The sequence below is a fragment of the Portunus trituberculatus genome, chromosome 44 (genome assembly GCF_017591435.1).
Source record: "Portunus trituberculatus isolate SZX2019 chromosome 44, ASM1759143v1, whole genome shotgun sequence".
Taxonomy (NCBI): domain Eukaryota; kingdom Metazoa; phylum Arthropoda; class Malacostraca; order Decapoda; family Portunidae; genus Portunus; species Portunus trituberculatus.
The window spans coordinates 9094797-9104433 of record NC_059298.1 but is presented as its reverse complement, the minus strand read 5'-3'; the positions used below and the strand labels follow the sequence as shown (position 1 = coordinate 9104433).

The 9637-nt window shown below is 41.8% G+C and overlaps 1 non-coding gene across 1 annotated transcript; it reads left to right on the top strand.

Annotated features, from left to right (window-relative positions):
* Positions 1–9227: 9227 nt before the first annotated feature.
* Trnae-cuc lies at positions 9228–9299 on the top strand. Its single transcript has one exon. It is a non-coding gene; the product is annotated as a tRNA-Glu (tRNA).
* The last annotated feature ends 338 nt before the right edge of the window (positions 9300–9637 follow it).

The following is a 9637-nucleotide window of genomic DNA, read 5'->3' as shown; positions in this document are numbered from 1 at the left end:
TCGCGTGTACCTCGACAACGGCTTGACAATAACATCAGTGATAGAAGCCTCGCACCCTCCATTGCAGGTGACGGACGAGGTTTAGTATTTCCACGCCGTCACACCTCCGTAGTATATCACACACATCTCTGCTCATAACTCGCGAGGGACGAGCCTCCATATCTTACACACACACACACACACACACACACACACACACACACAGGTACTGAGACTCGGCTGCGTGATAACAGATGAGAGTAGTGTGTAATTGCCAATTATCTTCAGGAGCAGAAAAAAAGGTGGCGAGCGGCGGTTACTTTCTCCTCGCCCGCGGCCAAGTAAATGTGATGTAGGCTGACAGGTGTGATGTCAGATGCGGTGGTGTGTCAGCGTGGTTGTCATTATTGTGTCTGCGGCTGCTACTGCTAGGCGAGGCGTGGCGGCGATTAGATGGATGGTGCAGACGGCAGAAAGTGGTGGCGGGTAGAGGAGACTGCGCTGGTTGCTATGTCAGAGTAAACTATAGGAACACACGAGCAAAACACATGCCATTAAAATCGTATTGAATAGAATGAGTGTTGCTGAATGCGTCATTGTATATGAGGATGGTGAAGCGAGAAGCCTTTGCAATACCGACGTGTTTGGGGAGGGCAAGAGTTTTGTCATAAGACTCATATATTAGAGAACGGAGATGCTGTATAAGATAAAGAGTGTATGCTACTGGTTGGTGTAGATATGAATCTGTGTGTTAGCAGTAGTCATAACAATCACCCATGTCTTGTTGGAATGTTTTCGTGAATGTTTGAAAAAGATATGCATGTTTTTTTTTTTTTTTTTTTTTTTTGTGTGTGAGAGAGAGAGAGAGAGAGAGAGAGAGAGAGAGAGAGAGAGAGAGAGAGAGAGAGAGTTCATAACAAAGAAGGTGAAAGGGAAACTAGATGAATCAGATACGTCATCGGTAGGAGACAAAATTTGAACATGGCAACACAAGAACCATTTATTACGTCACTCAATACAATCTTTTCACACTCTCGGCCCTGAGTTTGGTTACAGCACTTTCCTCACATTTTTTTTTTTATGAAGGATGATGAATTGTTGGTATGATGATAAGACGCTGATAGGTATGCTAAACTCTCCTCATGTTGTGGACACGTCTGTGCCATGGCGGCAGCTTTGTTTAGTGATTCCACAAAATAAAATGAAATCCAAATACGTAGAAGTAGTTTGTTTTCGTATCATACCAAGCAGTAGGTTTCGTGTTCAAATATACTTGACAGCTCCAGCGCCTTCCTAGATGGCGTGAATACATCGCTGTTACCAAGGAATCCCGCTATCCATGGTCGTACACTTTACAGTTTGGAATCATTAACACCTGTGTAAGGATCAACAGACTCCAGCCCACTGTGTCACACCCTCCAGGAGCGGCACCACCATCAGCTGCATAGCGCGGAACCTTTTGTTTCTTTTCTTTCCTTATGAAATATGGAGTGTCTCTTCTATGGATAACTAACACTTTCAAGAACTTGATAGTACTAACAGCCAGCGGATTTCACTGGTCTCTCATGGAAATTGCTTTGTACCTGTGTCTTTTGTGAATGAATCAAAGAAAAGTGTGTTCTGCGTATTCTGTATGATGCAGATTTCTGAAGCAATTAGATTGTAGTATCAAAGTAATAGTTTTTTCAGTGTTGTGTAATACGTAGCATTAATTTTGAACTCGAGATGCGAACTCTGCCTCGTGAGAGGAGACAGATGATCTGAAACAGCATTGTGTTATTTTTGCATCAAACTATTACTCTGTTTGCACATACCATTATATATGCTGAAAAGCAAATCCATTAACAAAATTTACATCCTGAAAGATTCGGCTTCCTATTAGAAATCAACCTTCATATATTTCGACCCACTTTACGGTTAATGCACCCCGAAAATGCATATCTGTGATGTACTTAACTGAACCCGACCAGTGCCTGAAGAGCCAAGCGCTCATGCATATTCTATGATGTGTAAACCCAGCGACGGGCGGAGAGCTAGCGAGGAGAGGCGGTGAGTGAGCCTCCCTGCCGACCTCTGGCAGGACCCACCGCCCGCTGAGCAGCGACGGGCTTGGCGGAAACACGGTAGTCCCTCCTCAACCTGGAGGGAATACCGTGACGGCAGCTACCCGCACTCATAGGCCGGGTGCGGCTGAAATAGTAACACGCCTCGCCCTTTGCCACTTCCGTCAGAATAAAGCCTTCTCAGCTGGGTACCGCTGCCTTACTGCTGGTGATTCTCGAACTGAAAGATTCAAAGGGTCTATCTCATAACACAAGTGTACTTTTATTATTAAATATCTCAAAATTAAATACGACACGATGCGGAAAAGAACCATAGAAACACCACCTTTTCCGTGGCACCCTCGTGAACCCTAGACCAGGTCCAGACAGTCTGCGTCTTGATGGCACGCACGCCCTCCTGCCGGAGCAGTTTTAGTTAAAGGTGAAGTTGATTGAATATTATTTGACGAAAAAAAAATTTTTTTCGTTAGTTTCTTTATAAACTAACGTTTCTCAGAGGTTTATTGCATTATCCATAATTTTATCTACATCTATATGCTGGTATCATATTCAGCAAAATTCCTGTACAGACTGCTATTCTGGAGGCGCGGGAGCAGCAGGCAGAGCTGTAATGCCGGGCTGTGCGGATGTTTGCAAGCACGTTGGCACACTTTGGGCCTTTCAATGGGCGGCTGTAGAGCTGTGTGGTGCTTCTAGTCGAATAACAACCGTGGCGGATCCAGCCCCTTTAAGCCTCCTTCTGGTGCACCTCACGTGGGTTATCACTGCAAGATTAGGGTTTGTCTTCTTAGTGTCTTGATCCACCGTAACGTGTATTATCTTCGGTGAAATATTTAGTTTATAACCCGTGGTGTATCGTTAACAGTAAACTCCGCTGGTGTGTGGCTGTGGCGTGCCCCGCGCAGCCCTCCTTCCAGCCAGGGCGCCCTCTCTTTGTGCCTCTCTTCTCGTACGTGCACCTCTCCGCAGATACTTTCCGTGGGTACTCTTTAATGTTTATTCCAAGGTATTTTTTTAATGTTTACGGTTATGGTGTGTGTGTGTGTGTGTGTGTGTGTGTGTGTGTGTGTGTGTGTGTGTGTGTGTGTGTAAGTGCATGTATGTTTGTGCACTTTCCGCTTTCCTCTGAGGTCCACTATATTTACTCTCTCTCTCTCTCTCTCTCTCTCTCTCTCTCTCTCTCTCTCTCTCTCTCTCTCTCTCTCTCTCTCTCTCTTTCTGTCTACACAGAATCACGTTTTGCCTTGTGTATTTTCATTTGCCTTCGTATATTCATGTAAATTCAGGTAGAAGCTGTAGATTCTGGTCCATTTTCGAATCTTGTCTCATCCTTGCTTCGTACAATCTCGTAGATTCTCGTGCACGAAGCAAACATTCTCTCTACACTGTTTTATTTTCAAGAGAAGAATAGTGCATAGCGTACTGTTGTGTGTTGTCTCGTGGATTTTGTTCCATTCACTGTCAAATCCTCCTTCTCATTCTAGTTCCCTATCCAATCCTATTTGCTTCCTCACCTTGTCTTTTCTCGCTTATAACAGTCTCTCCTCACACTTGACTGAATCTCTCTCATCGGTAAATATTGACACGATTGCAGACCCTTCCCGACTTCCCACCTCTTCTTCAGAAGCTGCACTCCCACCCCTGCTCTCCTCCGGCCTTACTTCTCATTCCACATCCTCACCTCGCTGTGTTGTCTCAAGGTTAGCGTCTGGTTAAGCATCATCAGTGCCTAATAGCGTCATGTCAGGTGCCTCGCGCTGCTGTGTTGCTTGGATTGGCTTTTAGTGCTGAGCTCGTATGCTCCCCGCGGCACACACACGGTATAAATATGGAAAAATACTGGAGTGTGTTTTAAAAAGAAAGGGAATACAGTATATTGTTGTTGGGAGAGCTTCGCCGCTCCGGAGGTGATGTTGCAGTTTCTCTTTTCAGGTTAATTTGACTTGGAATCTTTTACACTGTAAGTAGCGTTTCGTGCTCGGCTGCACTAATAACATATTGAATGACTGCTCTTTGTCAACAATTTTGGCTTCTTGCAGCACAGACGCTCCACCAAAGGCAGAAGCAAACAAAGGGAAAAGGCGGTATGATATTGTGGAGTTTTGTGTGTATGCCTCACCGAGACTTGGCGGCAGCTCATGCATTGACTGGCTATCGATCTTCATTTGCACACACGAGTAGAGGAACAAAAGTGAGCTTCCCGGCACGACGCACGGCTGCCTAGAGCTACCGCCCCCTCCCTACCAAGGACGCCCGAGACCATTATGGGCCACAGAACATTACAGACCGACCGGAGCAAAAGAAAAGCTATTGATCGGGATTTCCGCTTTGATGTCTCGTCACCCTCAGATCCCTTCGCCCATATATATATATATATATATATATATATATATATATATATATATATATATATATATATATATATATATATATATATATATATATATATATATATATATATATATATATATATATATATATATATATATATATATATATATATATATATATATATATATATATATATATATATATATATATATATATATATATATATATATATATATATATATATATATATATATATATATATATATATATATATATATATATATATATATATATATATATATATATATATATATATATATATATATATATATATATATATATATATATATATATATATATATATATATATATATATATATTCAAGAATTGTAGGCTAAATGTCTTGAAAGAGTTCAGGTCATGGGATGGAGAAATGACAGAGGCATCATCATCGTCATCATATTACTAAAAAATTGTTTTACACCTTCATAATAATGATGCTTAATTTTCTGAACAAACTATTACCGGTCAGCAGGATCGATAACTCTTTTCAAAAAAGAAAATCCAAAAGTTATCAACAATAAAATATATGTATATTTCAAAAGGCGTCGTGCGTGTGGCATGCTGATATACTCGCAGCTTGTGCCTGTCTTGCCCAGAACCTCCAGGCTTTGTATGAGCAGCGCAGTCTCTGGTATTTTCCTGCAAGCACTTTATTACAGGTGCCGAGTTACGAGCATTATTATTTAAGCGATGACTGTCTGCCGCGGCAATAAAACGTGGGACATCGTTCTGAAAGCTTGTGTGTGTGTGTGTGTGTGTGTGTGTGTGTGTGTGTGTGTGTGTGTGTGTCTAGTGTAGTATAGTGTGCGTGTGTGTGTGTGTAGTGGAGGGTGAGGGGCTTGGAAAGGAAGGGGGGAGGCGTGGGAGGGCAGGTGCGTTAGCCAGGCCTTACACCCTCGCCTCCTCATGTATACACGAGCCCACACACCGCCCTCACGCCAGGTCTTGGGCTAAACATGCAAATATATTCTGTCAATTGACGGAAGATTCTGTGCTGGGAAGCGAGGTAAGAGGAACGAGAGGGGGAGTGAAGAGGAAAGAGGAAGGATCCGTCTTACTGTAATTGAGGAGAGAGAGAGAGAGAGAGAGAGAGAGAGAGAGAGAGAGAGAGAGAGAGAGAGAGAGAGAGAGAGAGAGATCTGTAAGTGTTTCTGTTGCTCCCGAACGCACCTTAAGGAAATCCAGCGAAAGACTCATGGACAAAACGAAAACGAGATGAGATCCATGTTCCTATTTATTTTTCTCCTTTCTTTTCTACTTCACCCACTTGCTTTGCATACAGATGTTTGGGCAAGACACAGATGTCTTGAGGAAATGGCAATTGTGTCGAAATGGAAGGGAAATGTAATGAAAGGGGAATCTGGAATGTGAGGAGGGAGAGAGGCACGGCGTGAGGGGAAAGTGGAGTAAACTGCTGATGGATGGGAGGGAAGGGAATGTGATGGGTAGGAAGGTCGAGATCTGAAAAGGTTGGTTGTTTGAGAGAGAGAGAGAGAGAGAGAGAGAGAGAGAGAGAGAGAGAGAGAGAGAGAGAGAGAAGAGGAGGTAGACGGAGCTGTAGGATGGAAGTAAGGAGGAGAAAGAGGAAGAGCAGGTCTGGAAAAACATGTAGTCTTTTAGAATTCCTTAATTACCGAACGTGGAGACAACCTCAGTAATGATGGTGGTGGTGGTGGTGGTGATGGTGGAGATGGTGGTGGTGCAAGGCTTGGATGGAACGTGAAAGGAAAGAGATAAAATCATTCCTGATTCCTCGATTCCCTATTAATTCTAGCTCAGTAAAGATACTTGATATATAAATAGAATATCAGCTGAATAAAGACGGGTAGCTTAATATGTAAATAGACATAAGTAAATAAGCTGATTACAGATATTGGACTTGTACTGAAATAGAACATTGCAGCATTGAAATAGTTTAGTTTGTATAATGCATTGCACTCTGCCTGATTTACTCTCCCTGCTCTGGTCCGTACCATGATAAGGTTAGGCGTAGGTTTGTTCCAAAATAACAAAGGAGAACAGCAGTATTTATTTCTTGACTAGCTTTATAGGGTTATGTAGATTACCACTTCGCATCAAGACTCTATTACGGATATAGTAAAGCTCATAATGCAAACAATATTACCTGTTCCAAAGTGACATTTGTCGAAACTAAACGAATAGCTACTTTACTACGAGACACAACGGTGCAGATAAGATGAAACACATCTGAACCAGGTATAGAAGGGAGAAAACCACTTCATACTAAAATACATAACGGCAAACACGTTAGAGAGCTATCATATTTTCACTCCTCCCTGCATAGCGTAGACAAAAATAATCATAACACAATGTCATTGACCCACGCCCTATAAAAGCGCGTCGTTGACAAGCGCCCCACTCAGGTCAGCATCTATTTCTATATAAGCCCCATCATCACAAACACCATCAACCACGCTCTATTCATTCCGGTACAGTCAGCTTCCTTTACTCCTTTGGGTTGGCCGCCTTTTCAGGACAGGCATCCCTCCCTCTTTGAAGCGGGTCGGGTTAAAGACACTCAAAAATGTTTCTTGCGGAAGAGGCTTATGGGCGGAGAGATTCCCGTGGGAGGTGAGTAAATGGGCTGTAAACACCTCGGGGTAGGGAGGCTCGTGCGGCTTCAATGCTTGTCTAGGTTAATGAGGCCAGTGAGACCCTCCACTCGCAGGGTGGTGGGGTGGCAAGCGTGCGGGGATGCCACCAGCGGGGAATAGTAGAGTGGAGCTAAAAATGTCAAGTGGAAGGTTATTTATGTGAAATGTGAGGCTGATGTAGGTAGAATAAAATGAGGAAGCCACTCAACGTTTTCATCGCCGCTCAATGTGTGGTTCTTTATTGCCGCTCATATAATGAAGGTCTGTAGGGTAAATTAGATGGTTTCGGCTGTATATTGTTACGGATTTTATATTTTGTTTTTCACTGACTTGAATTTATAGATACTGAAGCAGGACGAATATTGAATAAATTTAAATGTATACTTCTGCTGCTACAGTGCAAAAGTGAACTTGAAATCATTCCTTAAACAAATTTACTCCCCAAAAAATTAATCTGACGTCCTACTTATAGAAGTATGCAGATCATAGTGAACAAACTATATTAACTTTAATGTGCACAGATTAAGGGCGGATATGTGCTGGAGTAAAATTTTAATGATAATATTAGTTAAAAGCCATACCGCTCGAGAAAAGATCAAAAGATCCATTTAGAAGTTTACAAACAAACAATTTACGTGAAGCAAATCGGTAATGAGTCACGAAGCTCCCTTGACGGATGGCCGTGGCGGGACAGGTGTGCCGCAGACTAATGTCACGTCAAAGTGTATGATGAATGTATAATACAGAATTAACCTTTGGTCTTCACTGAATAATGCGGTGTTGTCTGTGAAGCGTAGAATTTGTAGACGGAAAACTTATTTTAACTATATGTACAGGGAATGACAAGGCTGGGTGGGGCACGGTGCAGGAGTAGAGTGTGAGCCGCCGGCGCCTCGCGTGTTCCACCACACAGTTTCCCCAGCCAGAAATACTCACTGCGTTCCGCCTTGTGATGGCGAGGCAGCACGAATAAAAACCATTAACGTCTCTCGCTTCTCTTGCCGTTGGAAATTATGGGGGCAGCTGTTTGTCTCCCTGAATATGTATATTTGCTCACGTTTATGTATACATACTATCATATTTAGCAATGTTTGTCAAGAGATAATTTATGTAATATCAAAGCAACCAAAACTCCATGAACCTTGCTGTCCTATAAGGCATAAACGTTTCCTACCATGCCATAATAGTGTCATATATATATATATATATATATATATATATATATATATATATATATATATATATATATATATATATATATATATATATATATATATATATATATATATATATATATATATATATATATATATATATATATATATATATATATATATATATATATATATATATATATATATATATATATATATATATATATATATATATATATATATATATATATATATATATATATATATATATATATATATATATATATATATATATATATATATGAATCTTCCAAACTGTTAAAAACATAAGAAGCACAAGAAAATGAGGGAAGCTACAAGAAGCCGCCGTGCCTACACGTGGCAGTCCTGTGTAAACAAAGCTTCTCAATTCCCCCTTATCATCCTCATCTTCAGAGCTTCCTCTCAGGCAGTCCACCATTCCACCCAGCCCGCTACCCATCCCGCCACCCAGCCCTCCTTGCCCCTCTCGTGTCAAGGTGTGTGGAATGTCGCCACACTCAAAGCAAACCGATGAACCACAACTGAGAGCTCCGCCAAATCGAATGGAATAAATTATCCACGGACTTACTTATGCTCTGTATCTCCCACGGTGGTTGAGTCCGCGCAGCCAAATTGGGAATATCTTGTCCATCTGCAGATCGAAGATTCATGAATATCATAGTTAGGAAGAATAAAGAAAAACGCGTGGATCATATTGAAGTTGTATTGAAGAGCAAGGATAGACCCACCTCACACCGCCACGTGAAGCGAGGCCCATTTATTTCCAGATGTCAAGCTGATAATGAAAAGGGATTTCCTTGGCATGATTTACTGCGTCATGCTCCTGCCCTTCCTGTCGTGCCCTCGGTCAGGCAGGCCCCTCTCCTCTAATTCCGTCGTTAAACTAATCATTGCATACAAAGCCTGTTTACAGAGTTGGAGAGAGAGAGAGAGAAAGAGAGAACGAAACAGATCCAAAGACATATTTAAAATCGTTATATTCCCGTGTGGTCTAGTGGCTAGGATACGCGGCTCTCACCCGCGAGGCCCGGGTTCGATTCCCGGCACGGGAAGATTTTCTTGTTTTATTTGATTGTCCGTATATGTCTAAGATCAAAAAAAAAAAAAAAAAAATATTGCTTGAAAGTTGGATTAATATTACTCTATGATATGATACATATGCATGATTATGCATCAAGTTAAGGTTCTTGAAAATTGACAAAGGCAACCAATCCACATGAGCTGCAGAAAGTGGAGTAGAGCAGCAGCCGCGAAGCGATGCCTTTCTTCTTAAGGTATGAAGGACACACTCAGTCAAGCAGAAAGAAAAAAATAATGGAACGAAGCGACAGGAGAGTAACGTGAGGGCAGGAGGGAGGCAGGGAATGGGTCGGTGGTGCTGGGATGCGGC